Source organism: Rhodnius prolixus, unplaced genomic scaffold, assembly GCF_049639745.1.
Source record: "Rhodnius prolixus isolate KJV_2025 unplaced genomic scaffold, Rpr scaffold_1, whole genome shotgun sequence".
Classification (NCBI taxonomy): Eukaryota; Metazoa; Arthropoda; class Insecta; order Hemiptera; family Reduviidae; genus Rhodnius; species Rhodnius prolixus.
Window position 1 is genome coordinate 6,481,340 of NW_027411581.1, and position 14,047 is coordinate 6,495,386.

Here is a 14,047-nt window from a genome sequence, read left to right on the forward strand (position 1 = left end):
GGGCTTTATGCTTTCATTGCCCAAAGTTTCGTTGCAGATTAAACAAAGCGGTTGCTGTTTATCGTGATAATTATTAAGAGTAAACCCATATTACCGAAAGAAATGATTCATTGAATGTTCTTTTTTTGAGGACGATTCTGGCACTTTTCTTGTATTTTCGACTTATTTTCCAATGTACCTCGAAGTCGCTTTGGTTTCTTCTTTTTCAGTTCACAATATATTTCCGCGACCTTCCGAGTGGTCGCAACCCATAGTTTATGAAGCATTGATTTAAACAAAGTATTTAGCAATTTGCTCCATAGGTATTTGTTAAATTATTAGATTTTGCAATAAAAGTTATAAATGAAAATATCTATTCAATTATATTTCATATTTATTAGTTTAAAAAAGATCAGGTTAGTCGTGGGTCAGATGAACATATTGTGATGTTAATATGGCGGATTTCTTTTATTGAAAACTGATTACCCAACATCATTTGGTAAACACGTAATTAAAAAAAATGATTGATAGTTCAAATATAGATACTATATACAATAAGAAGAATGTTTAATGCTTCAAAACAGCTGTTTTTTCCGAATAACCTCTTTCTCCACACAACTCTGCATAGAACGTCTAGTATGAGCCCTATTTTGTCTTTTTGGAGCCACAATGCTCACTAAGGAATCACAGAGAGACAGCATAATCTCCTAAGAGCATTTTAATTGTGTAGCTAACTAAATAACGGCTAACATGAACCAGGGTCTACTCGTAGTTTTCAGTGAAATCATAATTCACGGATATTTGAAGAAAATCGCTTTTCTAAGGTCACTGAAATTAATATTTTACTAATGTAATACAATTAATAGCGTTCAGTTCAATTAAAGTGTAAAATCCTTCCAGAAATTTCATTGATGAGATTTCAATAATTCCCCAGGGCGGTCAATGGATTAGATTACATGTGCTATTTATTGGTTTAGATCACAAAATTTTGTTTGATTAAGGAGAAAAACTATGGCTGATGTAGGTATTATCTGGATTAACTGTGAATAAGTTTTAGCCAGGGATGTACGTAAGTTTGGTGAATGAAATGGACTCCTCCGAATAACAGGTAAAGTTTTTATTTAATTTATACATTTATAACTAGACATCGACCACTTCTTATGCTTGATTAATAGGCTTAATAGTTAATTAATATGCTCTAATTATCATGGGAACATGAGAGATATCTTCTTTTATTGGATTGAGTTTAATCAATCTATCAAATCTTTATATCAATTATTAAATTCTGAGATATATGCTTGGAAAACGTGTTTTTGGGAAACCACTGTTAATTCAGCATCAGATGGATCAAACTCCGAAACTGATAGGGATGAGAGAAAACAACCATTCTAATTCGAATGAAAAGATTGGACATTGTCCATCTTTGCTGATTAAACTCAATGAGAAACTAGAAAAATTTGAAAACAAAACAAAAATCTTTTATCTAGTTAGTCTATATACAAATAAGTTGTATGTCTCTTATTAAAATTCCAAAATAAAGCGTCTTAATTTACACTTCTTTTATAAATATTAAGTCCATTTACTAAAATAAAATGCTAAAACTCGTTATAAGCGTTCAATCGAAATTTGGTTTCCAAAAATTGCCACTAGAGTGCTCCACCTACTGGACTGAAAGTAATGTAAACAAACAGTACTTTATAGAACCAATGGAACGAACATTAAACCGCATGATTGTTTTATGAAACTGTGCAATGAGTTGGTATTTCCAGGTTTTTTATTTAATTTTAAGTTTTGTTTTTATTTTAAGCCTTAGATTGGAAATCCCATAAGTTCTGGTTTTTATTACTTCTCTCTCAGCACACCAACATTATCGGTAAGGTTAGTCGTAATACTTCTTTTTGTAGAATTAAAAAAGTGGTTTTTATATTGTTAAATTATCGTTTTAGTTATAAGACCATGTGATTATTACGGTTTTGTATGATCACTTAACCAATAACATCTTTCCTATTTACGAAGTTTAGATGTTTCTCATTCACTTTATTTTCATATTATCTCCTCAAATCTTCAAGTGCTAGAATCACTTAACATTGTAAGGATTTGATTCCTCATCTCCAGTCTTAGCGGCTGAACCAACCCAGTCCACGGTAAGGAGATATATTCTGATACTATTGCGTTATGTAAAATAATCGCAAAGAGCCACTCATTCATTTCCAGCAAAGACTTGTGATTTGAACTTGTTGTTCGCTTGCTCAAAATAATCATTTATCTACACTAAATTGTCTATAAGTGGAGCTTAATATGTGCTTTCATTGGAAATACGAATAAGTGAAAGAAATCACCTTGGTACCTAAAAGAACCTCTCCCCAAAAAAACCAGGTCAGTTTCGGTTATAGCAACCTAAAGTCTAGTATAATATTTACTTTTCTGACATTAAAGTTACGAAATCCAATACAAAAAGGAAGAAGTAATAGAAGCAATTATAAGCAGGTTTTCTAATTTTCATCTGCCTGTTTTAAATGTCGTTTCCTAAGAAAATACATGTAAAATTTACCCTGAAACAAACATTATTTTACCCTTTACTTAATATGTAAGTTCTTAATAGATGGAAATTTGAATTTTTTTTTGCCAGCTATCTATAATGGATGTTTTTTTTTCCAAACATTGAAGCTTAGAAATTTTACGTTTCTTTTGCACCCTTTCTCTCTCTTTATTAGTAAATTTTCGAAAAATAAAACCTCAGGATGTATTTCGAGTAACTATTCAACAGAATTTATTTTTTTCGATAATCTTTCCTTATTACTTGATCATTATTATGTATGATATATGGTATTTCTAAAAAGGTACTTAATTTAAACTAAATCATGCCTTGAATTTCTTCAAGGTTTCATTTACGACTTTCATTGTGACTCCCATGCCACACTATATTATAATTCAGTAACCATGTTTAAATACATCCTTCAGAATACTACCTATCTCTAATATTCTCATACAAAGTATGTTCGCTGAAACAACCCTTTCTACATGTATTGCTTTTACCTTTCAAACTTATCAGATAATGCAGGAAGATCTTTCCAATATTACCGATAATATATTCCAATATAATCTATTCTGCCTCATCGTAATATTAAATTCTACATATCCCTATGCTTTCCATGTAGCATCTCTTTGTCTAATAATGAATAGTTAATATAGCTAATAATGTTAATGATGGGGGAAAAAAATAACTCATTAGATTCTTTCAAGTTTACTCTTTATTTCTATCAAGTACAATACAATAATGCAAAAATAATGTATAGTAAGACATAGTTTTTTTTATACACTTTTATACAAATTTATTTATATATATTCTTATAAATATTATTAGTTAAATTTTTCATTTTAGTTACTTTATTTAAATTATAATTATTATCATCAATACAAAAATGTTCTTTATTTCAATTATCAATTATATGTACGTATTTTTCTATTATAACAAAAAAGTAAATAATAGCATCAATATTTTGTTTTTAGTTATACTGGTACAATTAGCTTCCATTCGTTAACTATATTTGTCAATACATTTTTCTTTAAGAATATAAATCGCATCGTAAAATAGTTCCAACTATTTGGGTGTCACTTCCTGAAGGTCCTACTTCTTCCATTCTTCTCTAACTCCTGCAGTTTTGCTCTAATTAGATGGCGTTCTGTTGGTGATTGACTTCGGTCACAACCATTCCTAAATAGTTGATTGATTTTACTCTTGCAGATTTATGGTTTCACCGTCTTGATGATTTCATATTCGATCCAGGGTTAAATTTTTAGTCTCTTCTTTGCCAGATTCACTATATTCTTTTGCCACTCCAGCTAAAGCATTCACCATATTGTCAGCGTATATCGAGTGATAACCGAAGTCGTAGATGTTGTCTTTTGGCTTTATTCGTATCGCTTTCATTGCTAGTTCAAGGTTTTTGAACAAAATATTCAATTTTTGCTGAACAATAGCGTCTCTGATTGTTTCGAACCCATTAGTCAGTGTTGCTTGGACTATAACCCAACACCTAATGGCTCCCAGTGTTATTCGAAGAGCAACAAGGGTTCGACGGTCCATTCAAGATCAATCTCTGTTCATACCTTCAGTTTGTTTGTGTTCTACGACAGATGAGTAGCATTTAGTGTCATAAAAATTAAACTTAAACGATAACTATAATAAATATGTTGTAAATAACTATAATATATGTTTCACGAATAAATACTACGATATGTCAGAATAATTATAGGTAATATAATTGGAATGCAATTCCCTTGTGTACATGTAAAGTTGATTAGGCGTTTTGTTCTTAAAACTTATTAATTCTATTTCTAACTTCTGTCAATCACTTTAAAATTAGAGACTCTATTGCTGAGTACTCAGTGCTCTCCAGATTAAGATGTGATCATTGGTCTACAAAGATTTTCCTTTTTTTAATTCTGTAGCTTCTGTAGTACATATGTATATGTAAGTGTTATGTTCCTCAGATATACATGGTCTCTAACACGCTGAAATTATTGTTAATCCAATATTATCAATGTTGCCAGCAAATTAAGAGCAGTTTGCAGTAAGTTTTCTAGAGGAGTAGTCATCAAATTTAAATGTAACAGCTACTGAGCATTAGGCTTAGGTGCAGAGGATAAATCCAGCATTTTTTAATTTCTTGGATTTTCTATAGTTTTGTCAGTTTTTAAGGTTTATTTTTTTACATATCATTTATTACGTTATTAGAATCATTTCTTTATCAATATTTAATTTCTAATAATTTAACAATATTTTTCTATACAAATGTATTTTGTGTAATTCAATGTTTTCTGCATAAGCAGGAAAACAGCGCCCCTTCAAGTCAAATACAATTCTAAAAGAATGCCATGTATAAAAAAAAAAAAATCTTTAAATTCATAATAGTTTTCATTAACTTTATTCACTATTTTTATAAAAAATGTTATACATTTCATTGACATTTTTAATAACACTATCATATGTTATCTCGTACCTAACATATGGTAAGTAACCGCAAGTAACCTCCCTCACTCTGTAAGCAACTGTAGTGTGAGTCGGCAGGCATGGTGGTGGTATTATTTATTGAACAGTATATATTCAATAAATAATAGTATATATTTAAGTTGATCGAACATGTATGAAAGTGAATGTAAGCCCAAAACCAGTCAGGAAGAAAGCAAACAGTGTATTGTAATAAGCGGTACTACATTTTACTTTAAGATTGTAACAATTAATTGTATTGTTTAGAACTATTTCAAAATCATGTTTTGAAGTATCATTTAAAAAATAATACGGTCTTTTATTTTAAAAAAACTGTTTTAAGTGAAAAAAGGTTCTAAGTGAAGTAATCGTTTTTTGAGATTGTCTACATTGGTTTTGAATGGTTAATAATATAAAAATTATTTCCGGATGTAGACCTTGTTCTATCCTTTACAGTATTTTGGGTACAATGATAGCTTAATTTTTTTACGGAAACTTAACTATCGGGATTTTAATGAAACATGCTTAGTTAATACGAGGTTATTATCTTTAATGTATACATCAGTATATTTCTTAAATTTCCAGTGCTCTCATCTAACTCTTTGCCGGCTTGCCGTCCAGTTATGCTCAGCTTTCATGTGAAATGATTACCTCCGCGGGCTCTTCTTTACATCCAGCAGTAGGTTGGTGAATATTAGGTGGTTTTCATCTATTCCATTCTGGAGAATGAAGGAGTCAAGGAAATCTTCCCACCACTTGGCCTATGGAAATGTTGTACAGGTAACCATGTCTAATATTTAGTGTATTCTAAGTATTGCATCATAAACTGAATTTTTTTTTTTATGATAATCTTTCCCTTTGAATCGTAATAAGTGATGTTTCCACTGGAGAGCTCTTATTAATATAGTTACATTAAATAATAATAAACACAATTAATGACATTTTGCTTAATAATGAATTGCAAATGAATTAACGAGTATATGGATAATTCAAACTAAAAAAAAGAGCGCTCTTGTGGCAAGATCAATATCTACTCAAGCATTAGTTATCATTTTCTCCGCTAAATCGTAGGGTATTAGGAATTTATATGTTTTTAATTTCTTACAAAACATGCAGTTTTTTTTTTTTTTTTTTTTTTTTTTTTTTGGCGCATCAACAGCTGAGGTCATTAGCGCCCGGAGCTTTTTCCAGTGCACTGCCGGCCTCCGGACAGTGTTCTCTCGTTACAGACAACACTGTCCATCACCGGACAGTGAGCTGTAAGAAGCTCCTAGGAAGAGAAAATCTAAGGGTCAGCTGCTGGATTCGAACCCGGGACCTCCGCGTGGGAGTCCAGTATGCTAACCTCATAGCTAATCCCTTCCCTTAAAAACATGCAGTTATTTCCATCTTAAGTAACTTTGATATGTGCGCAAATCAAGTATTGATAGGGTGAAAATGGTGGTAATAATGAAATTAAAATTATTGTTTAGAAGCAAAATGTTGATTTAATTCGTACCAATTGCATTCTAAATAGACATTTTTCTGATTTAGAATTTTAAAAATAAAGGCTTAGGATCGTGCTCTTCTATTATTTGATATTAGATGCAGTTTTTAATTGTTCTACAAATGTAAATAAAAATTTTGCTTTCTTGTATAGCACAGACCAACGAATTAGGTTAAGATTCAAATAATAAAGCAGATATTATGTGCAATCATTTCTAATCATCTACTTTTATGTTATGAGTGGTACAACATCAACTAAAAAACTTTTTTCATATAATTTTTTTTTTTTTTTTTTTTTTTTTTTTTTAAATCTGGAAAAAGTTTTAATTTTAGAGTGTGGAAAGTAGTAATTACATAGAAAAATTCAACATCAAACATGAATGTGAATTCTACATCATTTTGCAATCACAAAACTATTTTTAGTAGAGCATTATTAATGAATTTTTGAATTCATTTGTATAAAAATAATGTTAGATTGTTAGTTTTTCGGAGATAAATTTCATTTTTATTGAATTAAAAGATTCAGGTTCTTTCAAAAATAATAAATTCTTTAGTATAATCAAAGTCTTCTTTATTTAATTTTTATAATATACATAAATTGTTATACATGTTTTTCTTAATGCTAAGTAAAACTCAGTAAACATGTTAATTATTTTAATTACAATACATAAGGTTGATTTTCAGATGAAACCCTGGCGATATCATAGTACTAGCTGCAAAACTAGTCATCAGTGGTAGCCGAAGTGAAAAGACGTAAAACATCAATCCAGTGTAAATATACCAACAAATTTGGTCAGGAATCTGTAAAAAAAAAAAGTAAGTAGTTATTATACGTAATATGCATGTTTTTATCACAATCTAATGTAAGAATTTTCACTTTAAAGTAGCATGTGTAATGTTGAAAAAACGAATAATTTTGTAGTTACTTAAAAAAGTCTTTAAAAAAAATTATTTTATTTATTTTTGCATTTAATATGTTAATTGATATGAAAAAGTAAAAATAAAACGAAAGTAATTAATAATATTTCAGAATGATGAAGAAAATGCGAAAAAATAGAAAGGATAACCTAAATGGAAGGTTATAAATAGTCTAGAGAGTGTTAGAAGTAAAAAGGATAACCTAGAGGGAAGGTTAAAAATGGCTGGCAGAGTCGTGAGAGTGTGCAAGAGCAACAGTCAGCTGGGCGATCTAGTGGGCACTGGTGATCAGGTGAGTGACTGGCGCCATCTTGCTCTGGGAGGCTATATAACTAAGTTCGCTGGAAGGGCGGGGCAGGGTGGGGAGAACCGTCGAAGCGACAACATCTCCCTAACCATTACTCAAGATCATGATTCTTAGCAGAGAGAAGTGATGGATGATAGTCTAGACTAGACTAAGATATGTTTGGAGCGGCGAGCGATCTACCCCCCTGCATTACTAAAGTCGTACTGACGAGAATTTGTTCGGTTGCCGTATATATAGAGGAAGGTTACAGCACTGGTATCTAGTGGCAGTTTTTGGAACTAGTTTTACAGGTCTGATAGGTGGCGCCCTCTGGCGGATTTTTTTGGAACTAGTTTTACAGGCCTGATAGATGGCGCCCTCTGGCGGATTTTTTTGGAACTAATTTTTAATTTTTGTTGGTTTTATTTTTTTAAGCACTTTTAGCATTTTATTAATTGAAAAAATTGGCATGCAAATAAATATATTTTTTGTTTAAATTAAATGTTTTTTATTCTCCTACTAAATACTTTTCTTTTTATATAAAAGTAAAAATTTCATACAAATTATAAGATTGCAACATAAACAGGCATATTACATATTATAACTAAATAATACATTTTTTAGTCTTTCATTCAGTTTTACAAAAATTAAAACGTCATTCATCCTGATTAAAAGGAAACTATAATTTATCAAAAAGTACGTTTAGTTTATGTTGCAATACTTAAAACGAATAAAATAATAGATAAGATTACCTGAAAAAAAAAACCAAAAAGGCTGAGAGGTAAGTAGAGATTTTCTTGACTTCTTCTTTCTCTAGAATAGACTTATTGAGAATTACCTAATATCGGTTGCTGGATGTGAAGCAGGGCCCATAGAGATAATCATTTCTAGATGAAAGCTGAGCATTAATAGGCTGCAACTTAGCATTGTTTGAAAGCACTGGTTAAAGAAAGAAAAACAGAAAATCTTCATTATTGAATTAAATTGTATTTACAAGAGTTAATCTTGAACAGAACAGCGTTCTATTCAAACATATTACAAACTAAACTCAACCTCTTTAAAGGTACATTTCTTTTTTTAATCTTAAAAATCTCAGAAAAGAAAAAAATCACTTTTATAGATTTAGCAGATCTTGAAACGAGTATATCCGGTGAAAACTAAACAAACATCGACCCGTTTGAAACGATTAAATACAACTCTCACACAATGCTTAACACATGGAAAATTTTAAACTGAAATGTACATACCTATGCTATCTAGTGGACAAAGAGAGAACTAATGTTACTAGTTTTTGCAGCTTTTTTTCTTTTGAATAGGTTATTAGAGTTTTACAGTTATTTTCCTCCTTAAGGCAGTCTTAAATTTAAAATTCAAATTTATAATTAGTCACAATTCTTTTAGTAAATTTATAAACATGCAAGAAAGAAATTAAAAATTGAATAAATATACATTTCGTATTACTTTCAATATTTTGCAATCCCTTACTATACGTTTCTAAGTTAGCAAAATCTTATTTAAATAAATGAATTGAAGATACCCTGATTTTGAAAATAAATTTGTTCTTAAATGTATAATTTTGTGTGGAAATATATCTCACACAGTGTTTATTTTTTTCATCTTATTACATTATTTACTTCAAAGTAACCGACAGAGCTAATAAAAAGTACATTACTTTCATGAATAATAAAGTAGAATAGTTATTTATATAATCTATTTCTTTCTTTTTGTTCCTAATATAAAAGTCACTTCTTATTTTGAAAGTTTACTTTATATATGGAACATAAAGCAGAAAATAAATAAGGCAAGTTCTATGATTTAAGAAATGTGCTTAGACATGCAAGCAGAATAGCATAAAAGAGAAATGAAGAGAAGCACTTTATATCCGAACTTAAGGGAAAATAAAAATAAATGTAGAAAAATGTATTTACCTGAAATTTAAAGCACTAATTCTGCATTCTCATGCCATCTATTGGAAGAACGGAGAACTAACTCAACGTTGTAGTTCTGGATTTGACCGTTAGAGCACTCTAATTTACGTTTTTTTCCCCTTTTCTATTCCCTTAATGTTTAGCTGAATAGGTTTGATTTTGACAGGTTACAGACTGTTCTGTAAATAAAATATAAATAAACATAAATTTGTTGTTGATTAAATAATTTTATTTGTATTACTTTTTGAGTTGTTTTTCTTCTGTATTCAAAAGAAGAAGTATGCAAAATCAAGTTTTTTGTGAATGCCTTTTAAGTGTTCTTTTTGTTGAAATGACTTGAATTTTAATATTAACAATTACCAAATCTAAGATAAAAGTTATTCATAATTAGTTTTAATCTTAGGTTATTAATATTCGAAACTGACTTCATTTTGAATCTAAAAAAAATAAGCATAAAGAACTATTTATTTTATCAATCAGTTTCACAGTAAAATTAATTTGTCGGAATAATGAAAGTTTTTTCTTGCATATTTCTTAAATATGGGTATCTAATGACTTGGAAAATCCAAGTTAAATTACATTTAACAAAATAAGTTACGTAAGTTATTTTTGTAACTATCTTACCAAAAAAAAAAGCTTCTAGTTTTTAATTTATTTAATTGAAAACAACTGTTTTATTAAATAGTTCTACTTTATTAAAAAATTATTCAAAATTCACAGGCACACTTGTGTAGAATTTGTCAATCAAATTAAAACCTATTTTCAAAAAAATAAAAAATAAAACTTATGTGAAAGGTTGTTTATCTAAATAATAGATAAAAGACTACCTGAAGCACAGTTCCTTAGGTAGGGTGTTAGGTAGACAGGCTTGTCCTTCTTTACTGTTGATCACAAAATGGAATCGTCATATTTACGGTCGTGCTGCTGGAAGTATAGAAGAGCCCTCAATAATAATCAAAGCGGATGTAAGCTGAGCTTTACTAGACTGCAAGTTGCCATAGAGGTAAAACTAAAAACCCTCAGATGAAAGAACTGGATAAAGGAAAGAAATACTACATTAAAACCTCATTAGATAATTCGAATTTAATACTACAAATCATTAAGCTAAACTTAGGACGGAAGATTTGCGAGGAATCGGTCAAATAAAACAACTCGTCTTTTTGCCAACGTTTCGACAAATATATTGTCCTCTTCAGGGCGGGTTGGTTGAGTTTCAGAAACTGTTTTATTTGACCGATTCCTCGCAAATCTTCCATCCTAAGTTTAACAATTTGCGGTCACGAAAACTATATATTCATTAAGCTAAACCTTTTTATCAAAAAAAAATTATCCATTCTGCTTTCTTTTTTCTTGAAAACAAAAAAATTAGGTTAAAAAAGTTTACCTATTATCAGAAAAGATAGATAAATCTATCTAAATCCGTAATAGACTAAATGAACTTGGTTGAAATATTTCTACAAACTTGACGTGAACATAAAATACATTTTTAAAAAAAAAAATATTTTGTTTATAAAAAAAATCGAACTAAATATCCAAATATACTTTATTCCACTGACAATTAGGTTTCTTTGTTTAAAAAATTAAATACAATTTTTAAATATTTTCTTCTACGTAGTGGAAAAATATCCAGATTCAAAACGAAAGATAATTCATCATAAAAAAGGTTATAGTTTATGATTTAATACTTAGAACATACTAAATAATGGATAAAGTTACCTGTACAACATTACATAGGCCAAGTGGTAGAAAGATTTCCTTGACTCCTTCATTCTCCAGAATGGAATGGATGAAAACCACCTCCAATATGAGCCCGCGGAAGTTATTTCACATGAAAGCTGAGCATAACTGAACGGCAAGCTGGCAAAGAGTTAGAAAAGACCATGGATGGGAGCACTGGAAATTTAAGAAATATACTAAAGATAATAACCTCGTATTAAACTAAACTAAAGCCAACAAAGGTTACTATGGCAATCTTATCACTGCCATGTTGTAACGATAGATTTTTATCAAAAGAAAAATAAAGGCGTAAAGAACTTAAAAACAACACGATAACATTTTTTATCAGCAAATCACGACAGCCACAAATAAAGATAACCATCTTTATCATACCTAATAGTAGACAACCCTTATACAACTGTCCTGCCGGACAGTTTTAAAATCGGAGCTTTATTTTGTTGTCATTTATCAAGCAGTTCAAGAACGTAGCAGCCAAGTTAAACCATATTGCATTCAATTTTCTTATAAAAAGTTTACTTTGGTACAAAATTACTAAGTACTTTTACTTCACGTATGTTTAAGTCTCGCACTTAACATGCTGACTTAGGAAGGTTATTATGTGAAGTTCGGAGTTGTATTTTTATGAAAGAACGCCACCCACCTAATGGTATCTAGTGGCGATTCAATAAACTTTTATGAATCGTAGTTCTACGTTTTTCCGCTAGATGGCATGAAGATTTACTTTTTAATGCTTATGTAGTGTAATAAAAGTATCCAAAGCAATGTTTAAATAATATTTTTTAAAGGAATTTTATCTAAATATAGTCTAATATTAATATTAGGTGCATTGCATACACACAAAGAAGTAAATACGATGTTGAATGTAACAATTACATTAATTTTTAAGTTAATACCACAAAAAATTAACTAGTTTTAAACACTATTAATTATTTATATTACGAATTAATAAAAAAGCTACCTGAATATGATGTCTAATGAATAAAATTAAAGATTTAACTAAGCAGTCCCTCAATTGAAGTTTTTGAAAACTTGCTCTTTACTTAAAATGGGACAGAATATTTATTTAAGAACCTAATCATATAAATAGGAAATCGATTTTAAGTGTTATGAAGAACTATTATCTATTATTAAGGCAAAGTTTGACTTTTAAGTCTACTTATTTCGAAGTTTGACATTTTTTCAATATTTAATTAATTGAGAAGATCAGTGCTTATGCGGACGGAAATACTTTTCATCTTTTGATATATGTAGGTATTAGTTTTTTTGTTGAAGGAATAGTGGATATAATTTAAGGCAAAGTTTTTTCGAACGAATCAAAGTACAATGAACAATTTGGAAACCATGAAAACTTACAATTTCATAGCAGGACAACGTTCTGAAGCCCACCATTAAAATTATGTACGAACTAGAGACAGAAGAAAGATACGGAAAGTAAAGCCAAACAGTCATTATAATAGAAAACGTGAATTATTGTTGAGGAAAATATAATTAACAAATCTACTAAAAAGAAAGAAAGAAAAACACTACAACATAAGGAAATTCCCTATCTTTTTCATATTTATATTCAACAATGTTGTGTTTACTCACACATTAAGCTTATAGTCGGAAATTAGGCACTATTTTTTTTTTTTTATTTAATCTGAACCCAACTATGTATCTCTTTTGAAGTTTCTTTCGATTCTAGATGTTATTCAGGAAATTGGAAGGCAAGAACTTCCAAACATTCCTTTTTCTCTTGTCTGTATTTCTAAATGTTTAAACGAAACAAGTATGAAGTTGGTAATGAAGCTATTTTCCTTTGCAAGTAATACTTGTTTGCTGACGAAGCCTGTCTGACCGAAGAAGCTGAACGAAATGGGAAGTATGTAAACACACGACTACTAAGACACGAATCAAATAACTAGCTTCTGATCCAAAGAACCTATGAAAAATACACAGGACAGTGCGCAGATCGAAACTAAATCGAACTACAAACAATATCCTAGTCGGAGGAAACAAAAAACGAGCTGCAAATGCAACGTTTTGGTAGAAATGGTTCGAACATAGTTTGGTAGAAATGGTGCGAAGGATATTTGCTTCAACCCCAACAAAGTTATGATACTCTGATGAGCAGATGATACACTCAACTTTCTTACGCAAGGCAAGGTGCACCACGAAACTTTTTTTAACTACGAGTATCGTAGTATTGTGTCAGAAATACATTAAATGTGCATACTTACCAGACTTCTCTAGCCATATTTCATTTAAATGATCGCCTCATTATATGGAACTTAAATTCATCCATTGAATTTAAAACATTCATAAGTAAAAAAAGTATTTCCTGATCATTTATTTAATAAGAAATTTTAAGGAGGAATTTGTTGATGTTTTGAGAATGGCCTATTTTGCAATTTACCATTCAAATATGGGTTATGGACTTGAGCTATGAAGAGCCACCCCACACCTTATGCGTCTATAATATTCGAATTTTAGAAGAAAGCAACTAAAATAATGATACGGAAAAAGGTTCATGACAGTGGTAAACCTCTAATTTAGCAATCACTACCAGTGTTGCCGATGGGGTAAATCAGAATTACCCTCTCCACTAGGTTCAATTACCCGTTTTTACCCGATACTAAAACCAGCGTTACCAACTATATTTTATAAGCGGGATATATAAAAAACACTTTGTAAGCTTAAAGGGTTATAAACAGTATGTAAATAATAACTATGATTAAATTATTT

The 14,047-nt window shown here is 30.0% G+C and overlaps 2 long non-coding RNA genes across 3 annotated transcripts; one reads left to right on the top strand and one right to left on the bottom strand.

The window, feature by feature from the left end:
• Positions 1 to 1,642: 1,642 nt before the first annotated feature.
• On the top strand, positions 1,643 to 8,130 carry LOC141453325 (uncharacterized). 2 transcript variants are annotated; one of them, XR_012457944.1, is made up of 4 exons: positions 1,643 to 1,857; positions 5,555 to 5,749; positions 7,139 to 7,270; positions 7,485 to 8,130. It is a non-coding gene; the product is annotated as an uncharacterized lncRNA (long non-coding RNA). The 2 variants fall into 2 exon arrangements; XR_012457945.1 differs by having other exon boundaries at positions 1,643 to 1,852.
• LOC141453321 (uncharacterized) lies at positions 7,127 to 11,936 on the bottom strand. The gene is made up of 7 exons (XR_012457943.1): positions 11,696 to 11,936; positions 11,303 to 11,479; positions 10,414 to 10,618; positions 9,587 to 9,765; positions 8,906 to 9,014; positions 8,411 to 8,597; positions 7,127 to 7,255 (listed from the first exon to the last, which is right to left on the bottom strand). It is a non-coding gene; the product is annotated as an uncharacterized lncRNA (long non-coding RNA).
• Positions 11,937 to 14,047: the final 2,111 nt, after the last annotated feature.